Here is a 20165-nt window from a genome sequence, read left to right on the forward strand (position 1 = left end):
AGAATAAGGCAATGGTGCTCCAATTCTCTACAAGGTATTGTTATCCCTTACAGTGTATTAAATCAATTATGTCCTGTATGGGAGCCATATACAGGTTACCTACCCCAAATGGTGAAAGCATGCAGTTGAGGTTTAGCAAGATCGTGTGTGGGAGAATGGTATATTGGTGATCTGTTATAGACAGAGTAAAAAAATAGTCATATCTACAATAATAATAAAAAAAAAAAAACCACTTTGACGCTATTGTAAGGACTTTTTTTGTAAGAATTACCAAAATTAAGAATCACTTTATTTACGCTATCTTTTGGATGTCATTATTCCTATACTGGTAAAATGTAAGGAAAAAGTCTAACCAGCTCACCCCGCCCGGGCAGATGGAGCACGGATCCAGGAGCTGGATAACACCAAAACACATAGAAAACAAAGAGTAGAATCCAGCTCTTGATGCAAATTAAATCCACTTTATTCGATAAGGACAAACACAGAAACACGTGAAGTAACGCGTTTCAAGCACAGAGTGCCCTTGCATGGTATGACTAAGAGCGATCTGCGCTTGAAATGCGTTACCTCCTGTGTTCCTGTGTTTGTCCTTATCGAATAAAGTGGATTTAATTTGTATCAAGAGCTGGATTCTACTCTTCGTTTTCTATATACTGATAATATGTTATATGTTGTATGCAGATTAAAGTGATGTAGTAGAAATAGTTATAGAAAGACTGTCAGCCATGTATAAAGTAGCTGTCCCAAGTGGCTCCTTAAGAAGACATGTCATAAATCACTGTATGATGTGAAGTCTTCTTCTAACTTCAGTTTAAACTGACCACACGTGCCTGGCCACTCTCCATAAATGGTTGGAACAAGTCCATGCTCCGGATCTTTGAGGACGCTAGCAGTCAAGGCCATACTGATCATATTTAGGACAATTAGGCATTAGACATTTTTAAAGAGCAGTCTCTTGTTTCTGATGTTGGTGGGTGTATCAGCAGCCTGACCACCATTGATGTGACTGATCTGTCAGTGGACAGAAAACTCCTTGAAAATGCACCTGTCATGAAAGAAAATCTGTCATTTTTTTTTAGTTAGGAATCAAATTAGCAGAATTAACATTGGAATTATGCACTTTTTTAAAACAATGTGGCCCAGATTTATCAAAGAATGTCTACGGTAGAGCTATTTTCCCACGCTTATTTGGGTGGTGGGTTTGACTAGCGTGCATCTTATTTATCAATAAGGTGCAGGATGATGAATTTTGCGCAGCTCTGCTGTGGTGGGAAAAGCTCTACCACATACACTTTTTCTAGACGCTTGTGAGGGAGGGAAGTAGACACTTTCCCTGGTCCTGAATATGACAGGTTAGGTGTTTTTACTTACTTTCACAGAGCTTCAGGGACATTTTTAATGGCATTTTAGACGCTACAATCAAATTTGATTGCGGTGTCTAAGGGGTTAAAGCCGGGCATCACACTGATCAGTGATGTCTGGCATTGGATATGAGTCCTAGTGGCAGATAGCCTCCAGGACCACCCAGCTATGACCCGCGCTCAGCTCCTGAGCGCATGTCATAGAAGGGGGGTGGGATGCTTTTGTCCACAAGAGGTGAAAGGTTGAATTGCGGAAGGTAGAAGTGATTCTCACGCCTACTGGTGGGTGGTGTAGCTTTTCCCCTAAAAAAGTACCTTTGCGCACAAAATAGCGACTTTTGACAAAAGTCGCAAATGATAAATACGTGACCACTGCATGGTCAAAAGGAAAAAGTTCTACGGGTAGGCAAAAAGAGTGAAACTGTCTATATCAAAAGACGCATAAAAGTTGCTAAATATGCTGCTTGCGCCTGAACTGCGCCAAAACATAGACAAAAAATGCTCTAAAGTCAATGATAAATCTCCCCCTGTGTGTACTGATCGCCACTTTTCCATAATATTTAGGTTTATGGAAGATTAAGTAGATTAAGTAGATTAACCAAATTGATGCTTTTTATACCAATTTCCTTATTAATTTTTCCATAGCCTGTGAATGTACCCTATAATTTTTTTTGTAACATATATAATATATTTTCTTTCCCTTTTTTTGTATACATCCAGAAAATACTTATTTTTAAGGATAAAAACATTTCAGGAAAGGGCAGTCTAGGACACATCCTTTTTAAGTAAGCATTGTAGACTTATGGATCAGATAAAACTACTTAGCTGGCTGTGTACTAAAACATAATGAAATGCTTCTAATTGCCTGTTTATTTGGCATTGCAGGCTTTCAATCATTCATCTTGCAGTAGTTCTACTAGACTGTCTGGTTGCTCTTTCTCATGTGGATGCATTAGGAAGAGGATGGCAGCCAAAAAAAGATAGCAGGTATTATGATATATTAAAGGGGTATTCCAGGGAGAAAAAAAACTTTTTTTTTAGATCAACTGGCTCCAGAAAGTTATACAGATTTGTAAATTACTTCTATTAATAAATCTCAATCCTTCCAATAGTTATCTGCTGCTGAAGTTGAGTTGTTCTTTTCTGTCTGACAACAGTACTCTCTGTTGACACCTGTCCAGAGCATAAGAGGTTTGCTATTGGGATTTGTTCCTACTCTGGACAGCTCCCAAGACAGGTGTCATCAGAGAACAGTTAGACAGAAAAGAACAACTCAGTTTCAGCAGCTGATAAGCACTGGAAGGATTAAGATTTTTTAATAGAAGTAATTTACAAATCTGGAGCAAAGTAGAAAAATTGTCAGCTCACCCGGCCACCGCACGGCAATATGATCCTCCAAGGATATGAAGAAAGCAGGTAGATGCCAGCGATTAAGACAGCCGATCAAACAATTTATTAACTGTGAATCTACTCATGTAATATATAAAATAGATTGTAATAGCTGCAATGTATCCTACATTGGCAGCACTAAAAGAACTTTGAAAAAACGCATCCAGGAACATCTCAGAGCTATTGGCAGCAGTTCATACACTAACGCATCAAATGTCTCTAAACACTTAAAAAATGTTCACGATGGTAATGTAGCCCATTTTTCTTTCTCAGGTATTGAGATTGTTTGTCCACACGATAGAGGTGGCAACCGCATCAAATCATTACGCAATAGGGAAATTTTTTGGATTTACTCTTTGCGCACGTTTCAACCATATGGGTTACATTTAAAATCGGACGTCATTCTTCACTATTAACTAATTTTAGGCTGCCATTGATGCTTTATATATATTATTGATGCTTTATATATATTATTATTTACTGTAGTTTTATTTATAATTATCAGTGTTTTGGCAACCTTTTTCCTCTAAATATACATTTTGTGTCTCCTTAAAACACACAGGTCTCATATACATTGTTTGCACTTATCTTGTAACTATGGTTATAGGTGTTTAATGATTCATGACTTTGTACCTGTTATGTTTAGCAGATGGGGGCCTCTATTTTTGGAGCGTATAGGGTTAATACCTGGTTCGTAAGAAAAAGTTTACTCACCTGTTCCATTAGGAGGCTGGGATTTATTCCCTCACCCCTCTGCTTCCCACCATGCATCTGATGAAAGGTCACATGACCTGAAACACGTCATGCTTGGCGCTGATTCCTGGAATTTTAAACGTTTGTCTTATTGAAGTCTCTCCATGTCGATGATTTTACGTGGTTCTAATAAAGGTGAAGTTTCTTAATCGCTAGCATCTACCTGCTTTCTTCATAATTTACAAATCTATTTAACTTTCTGGAGCCAGTTGATATTTATAAAAAAGTTTTTTTTTACTTTTCTGGAATACCCCTTTAACTGAGAATTTATAGGAAAATGACTAATTAAAATGTGTCACTAGCAGAATTCCAAGTCATGACATATTTCCACCTATCCTGTGGATACAGAATCATCTCTTCATGTGATCGTCTCATTTTAATGTAAAATTATATTAAATATTTTGCTTAAGCAAATTTATAGTAAGGCCCTTATCACACAAGCATTGAAAAATACATGCTGTGCGGTTCTACTCTGCTAAACTTTTGAAAGCTAGTGGATCCTATTTTATCACAGTATTTTAACAATGTTGTGAACATTAGAAATTGTTATACTAGCATTGTGTAATTCATTATTGTGTTTCTTATTTTGTATTTTCTATCTAAGGTTTGGAAATACTACGATACATTAAAACTGAGGGAAGACGGCTATATGGTTTAAATTAATCCCTTTGCACAAAACTCAATTTGCAAATGTCAGGTCGTGTTGTTGAAGAGCACTGACTGACATACAGTGTATAGGAACCACCAAGGGACAGAAACTGGATTGTGCTCCGGCTCGGCCATCAATCTTGTGTCTCGGTGGCAGCTGTGCAGTGCAACAACAGGGCCAATGTCCATCTCTTCAGTGCCTGACATGCAACTGAAGAGAAAATGAAGCTCTAGCATTGGGCTACATTATATTCAACTATTGCATTATGCTTTATAGTATTCTATTTTGAATTTCTTCCATTATAAAGGAGATTGATATTGATTGACTAGCCCCTACCAGAAGCAAAGACACCTCTGTTCTATTACCCTGGGAACATCCATTCTAATGTGTGTTCTTATAAATCATTTATAGAAAATAGGCAACCAGAAATTGCTCCTGTATTGAGAAAATTTCTGCATTAATAAAGTTGGTTTCTTAGATGGTTACACAAATTTGCAGAAATAGTGTTTTCATGAGCATCAATGAGCACAGTATAGAACAGAATTTTAAAAATGATCTATTATGAAAAAAAATCTGATCCAGTTCGGGGTTGGTCTTCTCAAATAGAAGGTCTTTTGAAGATGTTGTAATGTACATATATTAGTAGTTATGTGCTGGTCCATTTAGTGTCTTTTTTGACAAAGCTACATGATGGTGTGTCATCTTTAGGGATATCTTTGGGGGTAAAACAGGTCTCAAAACACTGTGGAACCAAACTACAGATAGATATTTCCACTCCTGGGAAAAGTTGCATCCTTATGCATGCTTTAAGGCTCCCTGTCAGAGTAAAGCACTGACTTGTTGAGAATGCTACCCCCAAAAGGTGGTGTCAGAGAGCCTCTTTATGTATCCTTCTTCCTAAAAATCCTAGTGGAACATAAGTATCACCACTTTTTTATGGGGCTCTTCTTGAGGAGAAACATTACTCTTCTGGTCCATCAATATAAACACATCATGAAGTAGTAAAGTCATAAAAAACTATTAAAAACATATGCTGTGAGGCAAAAATTGAAAAACAATCTTACTTTCCCCTGTCCCTCACTTATCCCATGACCAACCCCCACCTCCCCCACACACGGTTCCCATTTGGTACCATCTGGTCCCTCAATCTTCTGTTTTCTTCCTGCACTGAGATGTGTGCCAAGACGGTACACCACTGTGGTCAGTGATTGGTTGAACCAGCAGATCCTGCACTGTGTTCATTTTGGAAGTAGGAAGAATAAAAAAAAAATAAAAAATAAGGGGACCTGATGGAGCTTAAAGGGGTTACTCAGGAATAGAAAAAGACAGCTACTTTCTATAAAAAAAAAATGCTCCCGGTCTGTCTCCAGGTTGAGTGTGGTTCTGCTGCTCAGTTCCATTGAAGTGAATGGAGACAAGATGTAAGACCAAACCAAACCTGGAGACAGACATGGAGCTGTTTTTAAAAGAAATTAGCTGTGTTTTTCTATTCCTGGATAACCCCTTTAATGAGAGCTACGGGGGACCAGAAAGGTGAATGGGGCTGGGTTAAAATGGATTTTTTTTTAAATATATCCATTCCAGCCCAGCAGCAAATTATTTTGTTATAAAACACCACTTGACTATAATAATAATAATAATAATAATAATAATAATAATAATAGTGTTATTATAGGCAAATGTTGAAAATGCTTTGACAAAATGAAAAGACTGAGTTCCCTTTGAATGTGTGTTTTCCCTAGTCCATTCTGCAGCTAATAAGCTTTACTCTTTTAGATGACTACCTTAAATGTATTAGGGACATAATTTTATTAACCTCCTATATAAATGCATTTAGCTTGTTTTCATTGCAAAAATGCTTGTGTTAATGCAGTAAGTGCCTGGATTGCCCTTGCGGCTCCTTTAGTCTATATAATTGTTACATATGTTTTTAATAGGATGTGTCAGGTTGTCAAAGAATCTTGCGTACCTGTGACAGCTCCATGTTAAACAGTTTAGCGGAAGTACCCATGCGTCATCAATTCCCCCTGCCTCTCCTGTTTTCTGTGTCTCATCTTCAACAGCTTTGAAATATGACCTTATAATGGACTTGCATCACTTTACATTGCAGGTAATCTGTCAGTGAATGCAGTCTGACCTTTTCCTTGGCATGCCTTGTCAATCCCCAACATTTTAGGTATTTCTTGTAATCATTTTATGATTATGCAGTGACATTAGAGATTCTAGTAGCGGCACATCTCGATATTAAATAAAATATGGCATAAAAAATGTCTCTCTTTTATTATGGAGCCAATCTAAATTTGATATAATTAGCTCTGGGAGCCTAGCAAGGTTCCTGCAATTTCTCAAAGAAAGCCAGCGATCCATTTGGCTAATGAGCATTGCGAACTGTCTGAATGTTTAAGGGACAAGCTAATGAGAGGGAAATGTTCTGTTCTTCTCTCTGTATCCCATTGTATAGCTAGCTCATTTCCAGGCACCCTGGGTTATCTCATGCATTTGAACATGGTATCGTGACCTTACCTCACGCCTTGAAATAATTGATTAATTCAGTCCTGGAGAGATTAAATTAGGTACAGTACCGATCCCCATAAGATTACCGGAGGCTGGGAAATAGGCACACAGAGGTGGAATTGTTATTAGCGCTTACACCGTCCAGCCATAACATTAAAACTACTGACAGGTGAAGTGAATAACACTGATAGTCTTGTTACAAAGCCGACTGACATGGAGAATCCCTCTCTAAGACAGCACGTGAACAGTCAGTTCTTGAAGTTAATGTGCTTGAAGCAGAAAAAGGAGCAGGCTTAAGGGGAAATTGGCAGCGGGATCACCCACACTAAAGCCAATACATGGGGTTAAAGTGTGAGTAAACAGGAACACAATGTGGTGTAACTTACTCAGATCTGCGGTCCGGTTACAACAATACATGGTAGTACTTTGTAATCTGGAAATGGTCAGCTTGGCACAATGGTAGCCTCTATCCTTCTTATGAATATTCAAGGAATCCTTTTGTCCATATGAGCCTGAGCTAGACGTGCTGAGGGGGTGGTAACAGGGATGCTCTGTATGCCATATACCACATTCATTGAACAAAGCCAGCCATTCACATATTAGCAATTATGGCTATTACAGCATGTTTTCTCCAGAACCTGACCTCGGTAGTACCTCTTTGAAATCCGGTTCACCCGCACTATAACCCTGTTGATTGGGTTGTGGGGAACCCGCTGTCAGTTTTCCTTCACGGATCTGATCTACTTTGACACAGGCCAAATTGTGTCAGATATAGGTTTGGATAAGAACAAAAATGACAGGTCTTGTGAGGGTGGTCCTGGTATGCATAGACCAAAGGGCAAGAATTCAAGGTCAAGCAATGTCTTTATTACATCCACCTCAAAGTGTGACATTTTGGCAATTGAGCCTTTAATAAGGTACACTCTGCCTGTGACTTCTTGTCTTTTGGTTTATGTTTCTGGATTGTCAATCTGGCTAGTCATGTGCACTAGTGGGGGGTAACAGTACTGGCTTTCTCTTATACTTTGTGGTATGCATTAGTTAATACCTACCAAAAGTAATCCAAGGAACCGACGAAAGAGTTGTGGGAGCTCAAGACTTGTTGATGCATGTGCAGAGTAAAGGCTGGACTGATATGATCCCAAAAAGAGCACCAATTGCTGAAAAATACTGTCTATGGTAGAAAGGTGTGAGGACACACCATGCATTACGCCTTACAGCATAAAAAATAATTTAAGGTGTTGATTCGGCCTTCAAATTCCCAAAATATCAATGGGGTATGCTAGAAAAGCAGTCATACAGTTCCAACAAGGTGCCTTCCAGTTTTAATAGCATGTAATAGACCAGGAGTAGGCAACCTTTGACATTGCAGATGTTGTGGACTACATCTTCCATGATGCTCTTACAACTATAATTCTGGCAAAGCATCATGGTAGATGCAGTCCAAAACAAACACAGTGCCAAAGGTTGCCTACGCCTGTAACAGACTCTAAATCAAGTAATCCCTGGAGGACTCATGATGTAAATGTACCTCATGGTGCGCTGGGACTTAGCACACTACAACATACATTTACCTCATGGACATGAAGCAAGCACAGGGTCCTGTTTTTATTAGTAGACAGGACCTTGCAGCTAATGGTGAAAATCAGCAATCCTGCCGATGTCCGCAATTAACTCTTTAGATGCCATGATCAATACTTATCATAGTACCCTAAGAAATTGTGAACTATGTGAGACTCATTGGACCACCGAAGCAAGTTAGTGGGGGTCCAATGAGTTAAAATGGTGGACGGAGCTCTGCTTACCTGCTCCACAGCCTCTACAGGAATCCTCCTCTCCAGGATCCTCCTCTATGGGAAATGACATCCATAATCCCGTGTGTTAAAAAAAAAAAGTACAAATGAGCCCCTAAAATTAAATTACCCCCTTTTCTGTTTTACAAAAAAAAAAAAAAAAAAAGTTAAAATAAATAACCAACATACTTGTTATCACTGCATGCACAAATGCCCTGGCAACTAAGATATAATGTTAATGTTAATGAAGTGTTAAAAATATATATATGTACAAAATTCCAAAACTGCAGATTTTTGGTCACATTACATCCCAAAAAATGGAATAGAAAGTGATCAAAAAGTCCCATATATGCAAACATGGTGCCAGTAAAACTAAAGATTGTTATGCAAAAATAGAGCCCCTTATGAATGCCCTGTGCACATAAATTTTTGGAAGTTATAGGGATTAGAATATGGTAATTGTAAACATACTGATTTTTTTACAAAACATTTAAAAGTCATACAGTAACAGACAAGTCAACTGTAAAGAGGGTTATTGTTTTAATCATATTGACCAGGGCTCACCGAACTTCCAAACATGGTTTGCCACAAACCTAATACATTTCTTAAGTTTGGAGAACCTATCAAGCTAAACTTTCAGAAGGTTTGCTCATCTCTACTAGTCATAAAATTCCAATGATTTAGGCAAAAATTGTGTTTCTTTACATGAGATGGGACCATATAAAATGGTTCCACCAACCATATTGATAGACCTATGCAGTTGCATGCCTTTACAGTTACCCATTGCCTACATTGGGTCTAAATACTGAAAGCGAGTGGTTGACTGCTTTTATTGGTAATACAAATTGCATTGAGTACTATGGTAATTTGGGACTGCTGTTAGTTGTAAAATGTTCTTTTATCTAGAAGTGCTAAAGAATAATGTTATAAAAGTCATATTAAGTGTTTATACTTTTCTTTGATACAGAATATTTATGTAAAAAATATGTGCAAAAGCTGCAAAGATAACAGAAGTGCAGTGGCTGCATAAACTCATTCCTTCACAAGGAACTAGGTGATGTATAATTATCTTCATCTTCAAAGATCTCTAGATCTCCATTGATGCAGTATCCAATTCATAGAATTTCATAGAGCATCAGAGCAGAGCTGATCCTTATGTTAAACAGCCCAGCATCTAGGAAAAACTGTTTTATATATTTTTTTCATCAAAACTTTGTTTTAGGAAATTAATAATTTTCTTTCACACAGCCATAATAGCAAAATGAGTGCATTTTAGCTTCAAAATAATATCTGTGATATCCTAAGGTTTTTTGCCACCCTAAGCAAAAGCTAATTTTTCCACCCGCTTGACTCCGCCCATTGGCTCACCCTTTGACACACTCCACTTTACTACTGGGGTGACACACTGCAGCAAGCCCCTCCTCATGTAATACTGCTGGGGTGATACACTGTAACAAACCTCCTCCTCATGCTACTGGCTGAACAAGTGGTTCGGATGCTGGTTGTCTAACTTCCTTGTGGCAGGCAGATCGGCGCCCCCCATCATGAGGGCGCTCTAGGCGGCTGCCTATTTTTCCTATAGGCAGGAGCCGGCCCTTTAAAGCGTCCCTGATTCTGCTACACTTGACTTAGATCACTGTAGAGCTTTGAAGGTGATCGATATCTGGCTCAGTAGAACTGCTAAAAATTTGGCATTGCAGCCTTCTTATGGATGCCCAAAAACATGTGTTACAGCCTTGGAAAAGTGGCTTGACTGTGAAATTTCTTACAAATTAGAGAGGATGCTATAGAAACTAAAGATGTCCCTAATCAAGATCAAAGGTCTTCTCTTTCTTTGTCAGAATACTTTTAAAAAGTTCACCTTTAGCATCCATTGCAGAATCCATATTAAAATAATATTGTTCTTTATTATATTTCAGACTATAAAATAATCATGTTTTGTGTCAGTTTTATAGAGTAAAATATGAATAAGTAATGGACCAGGCTACAGACATCAATGTCGGCACATAGCATTCAATATTGCATTTTGCCCACTTCCTAAATATCTCCTGGCACTTGCCCCTGATATAACAAGTGGGACAACCCAAACAAACATGCTTCATGATACTCTTCTCCATGGTGGCATCTTTTTCAGGAGATTGTGTAACACATAAATCCAGTATTAAGAAAGTCAAGGCAAACTTCATATTTCTTAGTATGCTGGTATATACACAAGAATATATTCATTGTACATAGCAGGTGAAAGGATCTATTGAAAGGAACAGTTTGAATAAGATTAAGACTATGTACTGTTGATATAGACTCTGGACTTACACCTTACTTTTGGGAAATGTTTAAGCTCAGAAGTTCAGTAGTCATGTTTTATTTATTAGATCCTATGGCTGCTTTTATATAAACTCGTAGTCTTGTGATTTTAACCAGTTCCACAATACATCTTAGGAATCCAAGATTCATCTCTCCAATGACCAACAGAACACAAATACGAAATAAATTTAGACCAAGTGTTCATTTTTCAGTATATCCTACTGAATATATTTCTCCTGATTTCCAAGCATCTTACCTGTTTACACATTATGCACATGCCGAGGATTTATTCCAAAAAACACAGTCCAGATATTTCCATATGCCAGTGCAAAAAGCATCTTCCTAGAAGAATAAATTCATATAGTTGAAGAATTTACAATTTTTTTTTGTAAAAAAAGGAAAGCAACCTGTCAACGAGAAAACCTTACTGCAGATTATAAATCCTGGTATCGCAGGGAAGTAGTACTGGGCATAGACTGGAACTTCTGAAAGTCATAAATTGTCATTTAAAGCTTTTAAGCCTTGACTAGTCCTACAAAATAGTATATATCTTGTAATATTGGTGGCTTCAGTCCACAATGACACACTTGTCTGGACTTTGAGTACTTGGGAAAACCTGGTTGACTTTAACTGTTCAACCAGAAAGACTTTAATTGTTTGGGATTGACTGTCATTTTCATGGTCGTGAGAGGATGACATGAACATATTTTTTCCTAGAAAATTTATTGCACGGACAATGAATTTTAATATGGGTCACGTGTGAGTTTAGATTGAGATGGGACCAAATATAACTAAACCAATGACCTTTGAAGATAGCGCTCAGTTCCACATATTAAACTGCTGACAAATTCACAGCTGTATTCAATAATGCATTTTTTTTCCGAGAGAATGACTTTATTATATTAAATATTTTACTATATTCTTAAATTTAATCTCTTTTACAAGCCTCCCCTGATGTGATGAAGACAGATCATTCTTAATCATGGGTACTTGTGCAAAATGATTACACTAGTAAAGATCACTGCCTGTTTTTTGTGGCCATTCCTGGGTCATAAGGCATTCTCTGTTGCATTGTTTCATTCTTGAACTAAGTATCCATTTAAATTTAAAGCAGGGAAGAAAATATTATCTACCAACAAGACTTTCAAGGCTTATTTTTATGACCATATTACATCATAGGTTAAGGAAAATATCTGCTGTCTGTATTAAAGAGATGTATACAGAATATATCTGTAGAACAAGTCATTCTAAAACAACTATTACAAAATTAGATCAAACAGACTAGCTTTTATTACCTAAATATATAGGGAATGTATGATCAGAAAATGATGTATTGTTTAAATGGGCACTGTCATAATCAAAAACCTTTTATATGATGTACCTCTTGGCTAAACATTAACATTTCTATTATAATTAATAAAATAAACATATTTTCTTTTTATAGAAACCATGGCTGATAAAAAGGATAGGGGTCCCTATACCTTCCAAAACATAATCATGTCCGACTACAGCATTATCTTTGTCCAAGCTGAAGCACGGGCTGGGACAAAGTCCAGTAGGTAAGGGCAGGACTAGCACTCCTCTGTGCTCGCTCCTGTCCTATCAGACTCATGTCTAAAAACAGAGAGGAGGGGGTTACAGAGCATCCTGCAGTGATTGGATAAAGAGACCCAGCACAGCAGACTCAGGGAGGAAGTGAATGCTTGGTGAGTGAGGGCGGACTGAGTGCTTGCCTTGGACATGCTCATTCCTGGGCATTGGATTTCAGAATGAGTGAGCAGCAGAACAGAATGATTTGTGAGACAACTACAGAAGTTGGACACATAAAAAATGCATGTAAAGAATCTACTTAACTTAGTGAGCAGCATATATAAGCATTATTTTTTTCTATGCTATGACTGACATTAATAGTTTATGATTAGTAATATTATGGGAAGGAAAATTATATGGGAAAGTAATGGAATATATAATGTCTCTTCATAGATGAGATGGTTAGAAACTGTATGGAAAAAAATTACAATATAGATTAGATAACAGTGAAATGCTAGTATGAAAATATTCCACCAGCAACTAAATAACACAACAGCTCTCCAGTTATGGAGCTTACGTCTCTTCTTCTTGCCATTTTATCTCTAGAGGCATCCTCATCTCACAGTATTTTTGGATTGCACCCATTAGACTAAGTGCAATGTGTAGTATGTTGTCAATGGAGAGCTACTTCATTTAACATCACCATGTTCTGCCCCGGTCAGCTACAACATTGAGACCATCTGAACAAGTAAATCTTTACAGAGGCCCACATCCTTTTACCCATGTGTAGCTAGCCATTTTGTTCAAAGTTTCACTAGATTGTCTGCCTTGTTTTAGTTCTTAATTTCAGGTTTGATTTTAGTTATTGCATTTATAACAACCATTTATTGTTTGTTTACACTGCTTAAAGGGGTACTCTGCCCCTGAGACATCTTATCCCCTATCCAAAGGATAAGGGATAAAATGTCTCACTGCAAGGGTCCTGTCGCTGGGGACCCCCGCAATCTTGTATTCACCATTCAACAGATAGGATAGGGTTATTGGGGGAGATTTATCAAAATCTCTGCAAAGGAAAAGTTGCCCATGGCAATCAATCTGATTGCTTTGTTCATTTTTGCTTGCTTGCAACTAGGCAACATTTCCTCTGAACAGGTTTTGATAAATCTCCCCCATTGTGTCCATTATTTTGGACTGAACCTGTGACAAAGGCACCCAATAGAGCCTCCAACGCATGTGTAAACGTAGATGTAATAAGGGAGATCTACCAGCCTATAAGAAAGTTTTTAAGTAACTTGTAATTTTTTCACATGGTTGTTACCAAACACTGTCTCAACACAAACGAAATTAAAATAACATTAAAAAAATAATATTTAAAGGGGTAATCAGGCCCTGAAACATCTAATCCCTTATTCAAAGGATAGGGGATAAGATGTCTCACCGCGGGGGTCTCTTGTATTCGCCACCCACCTGTTTGAGCTGTACTCTGTGGTGCCACCTCACAAACAGCCGGGTGGCAACCATGGGGCTGGAGTGTCGTGACGTCACGACTCTGCCCCCGTGTGATGTCACCCCCCGCCCCCGCTATGCAAGTCTATGGGAGGGGATGTGATAGCACGATACTCCAGCCCCGTGGACGCCACCCGGCTGTTTGTGAGCTGGCACCGTGGCATGCAGCTCAACAGGTTGGCGGCAAATACAAGATTGCAGGGGTCCCCAGCAACGGGACCCCCGCGGTGAGACATCTTATCTCCTATCGTTTGGATAAGGGATAAGATGTCTCAGGGCCGGATTACCCCTTTAAATATTCTTTTTTTTTTTTTTTTTTATTATTTAGTTGGTGTTTGGACAGTGATTGGTAACAACCATGTGAAACATGTACAAGTTACTTAAAATCTTTCTCATAGGCTGGTAGATCTCCCTTATTACATCTAGGTATACACATGCGTTGGAGGCTCTGTTGGGTGCCTTCGTCGCAGGTTCAGTCCAAAATACACAGTACCCCTATCCTATCTGGTGAACTGCAGATACAGTGACAGAAACCTGACAGGGCACATTTAAGTCAATGGGGTTAGTGGGGTGCCTTTTGTGTGTGACATGCAATTCATATGCAGCACCCTTTTTTATCCTGCTCCAGTGATGGAGTAGGGCAACTGAAGAAACAATGCAGGTGAAAAAAAAAAGTAATGCAAAGTACTTCAAGATATCATTCAGAACCATTGAAGTTCTCTAATGCTGTGACAAGAACTGTATAGTGCACATATATAAATTTCAACTTGTAACCGTGCTAACTGAAATGGCTTATTATATACATGTCATATTACAGAAAATAATGCTTCTATATGTTACTCACTGGGTCATGCAGATTCTTTACATATCTATCTTAGCTTCTAGCTTCAGTATTTGGCTCAAGCCCTTTATTCTGCTGCTTACTCATTCTGACATCCACTGCTCATGAAGGGGCATGTCCCAGGCAAGCACTGAACCCGCCCTAACTTACCATGCATTTACTTCCTCACTCAATCTGCTGTGCTGAGCATCTTTATCGTATCACTGCAGACAGCTCTGTAACCCGCTCCTCTCTGTTTTAATACAGGAGTCTGATAAGACAAGAGTGAGCACATAGGAGTGCTAGTCCCACCCTCACTTTCTGGACTTTGTCCTTGTCTGTGCTTCAGCTGGGACAAAATTTATGCTTCAGCCAGGCAGGATTATGTCCTGGATGGCATGGGGACCCTTAGTTTTATTTTTTATAAGCCTTCATTTCTATAAAAAGGAGATAAAACATTTTTATTTATGAAGCATATTAGACAAGTTAATGCTTTGAGAAGGCAGTGCCCCTTTAATAGAGTATAATATTTGTGGAGAAAATGTATAATTAGTTTATTATTTGTTGAAAAATAATGAATGACATTTGCTATGTGCATCCTGTGACCACACAGTACCGTGTTCTCTTTTGCCTTCTAGGCAGTACTGAAAGAGCTGAGAGCCATTACTTAGACATTACTATTTTGACAATACCTCTTCTAAAGATCTCATTGCCGTGTGGGGGCGAGCTGCGTGGGTGCTGTATGTGTACTGTATGGTTGCCATATGGAAGTTTGACATTGTACTTGTTCACACATTGTGCCAGGCAAGCTAATGCCAACTCTATAATTTGAATGAAACATTTTGCCTGAAATCTGTAAGTAGCGTCAGCAAATCTGTTTATTTATATTATAAATGAACCAGTTCCTGAGCAGATTTCCATGGTTCTGACCCTGATCAGATCTCCTGGTATAAATTGTACAGAGCATTAAACCTGGGGAAAAATATGGGATTCGTCATTAAATTTACAGGCTTCTTTATCTCTGCAAGTCTAATTATGTGTGCAGAAGACTAATTGATAATGGCATTCTCTTTATTGCTCATAGCTTTCTTTTATTCTAAAAAGAATGGCTTGCTTTGTAAGAAATAATTAAGTTTTATAGTTCTACCTGCACCGAGTCTTTTGTTGAACATCTTATGGTTTTACCAATTCAAATCCTGAGAGCAATTAGAAGCAGCGAATGTATTGTTCCCTAAATCACACACATATTGTCCTATTGCATTTTAACTTGTCATTGCAACAGCTGCTGGGGAAAGTACAGGCTCTTAATATTTTAATATTGATGGGCCCCGGGTCCCTTCTGTCTCCGTTGCTGTGTTAACATAACAGTAATTGCTAATTCTTGCAAAACATTTAGTTTGGAAAGGTGCAGGCTGGAATGTTCTGTTCAGGTACATTTTTATCACTTGGCTGTAGACAAATGATCCTTCGCAGCCATTAAGTGAGCTGTACAATGAGAGAATTGCCGAACATAAAAGTCATCCTCTGTTGATTATTGAAGTGACCAACAATTAGTCAAATACACCCAAGAGTTTAATAGAGAAATTCCGAGCTCTGTTTATATAACTAAGCTCACAAACGGGATAATAAAGCCTAACAAAGGTGATTGCCCGTCAAGTCTTGGATAGAATTGGAGAAAAAAAATTAGGTATTCAGCTTATTCGTTCTTTGTCAGTCCAAAGGTGTAGAAAATAATAATGCCTTCTGCGTTTCACTGTTACGCTGCCTCTCGCCTTCTCTCTCTTATACTATGGAAGTGGGAATGTATTATCAGATATCTATACAAAGTATAAATGGGTGCATGTATAATGTGACTATTATGCTATTGTGTTACTGCTTTACATGCATTTATTAATACCTTTTAAAGAATTATGCTTACATTTATAGGATTTTCCAGGCCATTACTGTTGACAGCCTATTCTTAGAATAGGCCATCAATTGCTGAATGGCACAGCTGTGGCACCCGCATTACCCAGTAAACTAGGCTGGAAGCAGTTAGCGCCATTTATTGTATAAGGACTGGACCTGGTTATTGCAGCTACAGTAAACGGGCCCCTTCAGACTTCTAGCCAAGGTCTTGGTATTTAAAGGGGTTCTCCGGTGCTTAAACATCTTAACCTCTATCCAAAGGATAGGGGATAAGATGCCTGATCGCGGGAGTCCCCCCGCTGGGGACCCCCCGGGATCATGCACGCGGCTACCCGTTTGTAATCAGTCCCCGGAGCGTGTTCGCTCCGGGTCTGATTACAAGCGACCACTGGGCCGGCGACGTGTGACGTCACGCCTCCGCCCCCGTGTGACGTCACGCCTCTGCCCCTCAATGCAACTCTCATATTTCCATCCACAGACCCATATGAGGGCTTGTTTTTTGCGTCACCAATTACATCACTTATTTACCATAAAATATACGGCACAACCAAACAAATATTATTGATGTGTGAAAATTGAAAAGAAAACCGCAATTTAGCAAATTTTGAAATGTTTTATTTTCACGCTGTACACTTTCCGGTAAAAATTACATGTTTTCTTTATTCTGTGGGTCAATACGATTAAAATGATACCCATGATTATATTATTTTCTATAATTGTACCGCTAAAAAAAATCTCAAACCATTTTAACAAAGTTAGTATGTTTGAAATTGCCCTATTTTGACCACCTATAACTTTCAAATTTTTCCGTATATGGGGCGATATGTGGGCTAATTTTTTGCGCCATGATCTGTAGTTTTTATCAATACCACTTTTGCTTAGGTTTTCCTTTTTATTCATTTTTTATAAACATTTTTTGGAATAAAATGTGACAAAAAAGCAGCAATTTTGGACATTTTTATTTTTTTACCTTTACGCCATTCACCGTACGGGATAATTAACTATATATTTTAATATTTCATACTTTTACGCATGCGGTAAAACCAAATATGTGTATTAATTATTTTTGTTACGCTTTTTGGGGGGTAAAATGGGGAAAAACGAACGTTTAACTTTTTATTGGGAGAGGGGATTTTTCAAAATTTTTTTCCTTTACTTTTTTTTATTTTTGTTTTTTACACTTTTTATGTCCCCATAGGGGACTATTCATTGCAATCAGTTGATTGCTAATACTGTGCAGTGCTATGTATAGGACACAGCACTGATCAGTATTATCGGTGATCTTCTGCTCTGGTCTGCTCGATCTCAGACCAAAACAGAAGACCCCGGGAGATGGCTGGAGCAAGGGGAGGGGACCTCCGGCCGCCATGCTGGATGATCGGATCGCCGCGGCAGCGCTGCGGGTGATCCGATCATCCATTCAAACTACCGCAATGCCGCAGGTACTTAACGCACCAGGACGTACATTTACGTCCTGAGCATTACTGTGGGCATCGGAGCGATGCCGACATCATGCGCGGCAAGTCCCGGCTGTGGACCGCAGCCAGGGACCCGCCAGTAATGGCGGACACCCGCGATCCCGCGGATGTCCGCCATTAACCCCTCAGATGCCGTGATCAATACCGATCACGGCATCTTCAGCATCGTGGTCACTTAACAGGATGATCGGATCGCCCGCAGCACTGCCGCGGCGATCCGATCATCCTGCACAGCAGACGGAGGTCCCCTCACCTGGCTCCGCTGTCTTCCGGGAGTCTTCTGCTCTGATCTGCCTTCCCGCAGACCAGAGCAGAAGATCACCGATAACCCTGATCAATGCTATGTCCTATACATAGCACTGAACAGGATAAGCAATCGAGTGATTGCTTTAAATAGTCCCCTATGGGGACTATTAAAGTGTAAAAATAAAATTTAAAAAAGTAAAAAAAAATGTGAAAAACCCCCTCCCCCAATAAGAACAAAAATTGTCTCATTTTCCCTATTTTACCCCCAAAAAGTGTAAAAAAAAATATTTTACATACATATTTGGTATCGCCGCGTGCGTAAATATCCGAACTATTAAAATAAAATTTAAATGATCCCGTACGGTGAACGGCGTGAACGTAAAAAAAAAAAAAAAGTCCAAAATAGCTTCTTTTTTATAAGATTTTATTTAAAACATTTTTTATAAAAAATGTAATAAAAGTTATGTATAATCAAATATGGTATCAATAAAAATTACAGATCACGGCGCAAAAAATTAGCCCTCATACCACCGCTTATACGGAAAAATGAAAAAGTTATCGGTCTTCAAAATAGGGGGATTTTAAACGTACTAATTTGGTTAAAAAGTTTGCGATTTTTTTTAAGCGCAACAGTAAAAGAAAAGTGTATAATCATGGGTATCATTTTAATCGTATTGACCCAGAGAATAAAAAACACGTCATTTTTACCATAAATTGTACGGCATGAAAACAAAACCTTCCAAAATTAGCAAAATTGCGGTTTTCTTTTTAATTTCCCCACATAAATAGTATTTTTTTGGTTGCGCCATACATTTTATGGTATAGTGAGTGATGGCATTACAACGGACAACTGGTCGTGCAAAAAACAAGCCCTCATACTAGTCTGTGGATGAAAATATAAAAGAGTTATGATTTTTTGAAGGAGAGGAGGAAAAAACGAAAACATAAAAATAAAATTGTCTGAGTCCTAAAGGTCCAAATGGGCTGAGTCCTTAAGGGGTTAAGGGGTTAATGTAATTTTGCATTAAAGTGAGACAATCACATGAAGAGATGTTTCTGTATCCACAGGATAGGTGGAAATATGTCATGCCTTGGAATTCTGCTAGTGATACATTTTAACTAGTCATTTTCCTATAAATTCTCAGGGGTATTCCAGAAAGAAAAACTTTTTTATATATATCAACTGGCTCCAGAAAGTTAAATAGATTTGTAAATTACTTCTATTACAAAATCTTAATCCTTCCAGTGCTTATCAGCTGCTGAAATTAAGTTGTTCTTTTCTGTCTCACTGCTCTCTGATGACACCTGTCTCGGGAGCTGTCCAGAGTAGGAACAAATCCCCATAGCAAACCTCTTATGCTCTGGACAGGTGTCAACAGAGAGCACTGTTGTCAGACAGAAAACAAAAACTCAATTTTAGCAGCTGATAAGTACTGGAAGGATTAAGATTTTTTTAACAGAAGGAATTTACGAATGTGTTTAACTTTCTGTAGCCAGTTGATATGGAAAAAAAAAATGCTGCTTCATGGTTCAAGAAAATCCCATTGAAGACAAAACAAGTTATTTATGAAAATGTTTAAAACAGCCCTGCTTTACTGTTTTTGGCACTACCAACCTGGCTGCTGCAAGCAGGCTGGATGGGGCCAGAGGGTCCTGATCTTAGAACAGGTGTGGGTTCCAGAGGTAGGATCTGCATTGATGGGTCATTTATGTAATATTCTGTGGATATGCCATGATTGTCAAATGGGAAATCCCCTTTAAAGGGGAACTCCGGTGGATTATTATTATTTTTTTTTTTTTTTTTTAATCAATCAGTGCCGGAAAGTTAAACAGATTTGTAAATTGCTTCTTTTTTTATATTTTAATCCTTCCAGTATTTATCAGCTTCTGTATGCTCCACAGGAAGGTCTTTTT

The 20165-nt window shown here is 38.4% G+C and overlaps 1 protein-coding gene and 1 long non-coding RNA gene across 7 annotated transcripts in view; one reads left to right on the top strand and one right to left on the bottom strand.

Moving 5' to 3' along the window:
- NLGN1 (neuroligin 1) overlaps positions 1–20165 on the top strand; it is an 896776-nt gene that overhangs the window by 509581 nt on the left and 367030 nt on the right. The window lies entirely within an intron of this gene.
- The window catches only part of LOC130361771 (uncharacterized), a 288138-nt gene that overhangs the window by 227609 nt on the left and 40364 nt on the right, over positions 1–20165 (bottom strand). Inside the window, exon 2 of one of the 2 annotated variants that reach the window (XR_008891149.1) lies at positions 11020–11105. The exons of the other annotated variant lie outside the window; for it this stretch is intronic. This is a non-coding gene — a long non-coding RNA (uncharacterized LOC130361771). The remainder of the gene's footprint in view (positions 1–11019; positions 11106–20165) is intronic. 2 annotated transcript variants of the gene reach the window in all.

This window comes from Hyla sarda, chromosome 3, assembly GCF_029499605.1.
Source record: "Hyla sarda isolate aHylSar1 chromosome 3, aHylSar1.hap1, whole genome shotgun sequence".
NCBI classification, from domain to species: Eukaryota; Metazoa; Chordata; class Amphibia; order Anura; family Hylidae; genus Hyla; species Hyla sarda.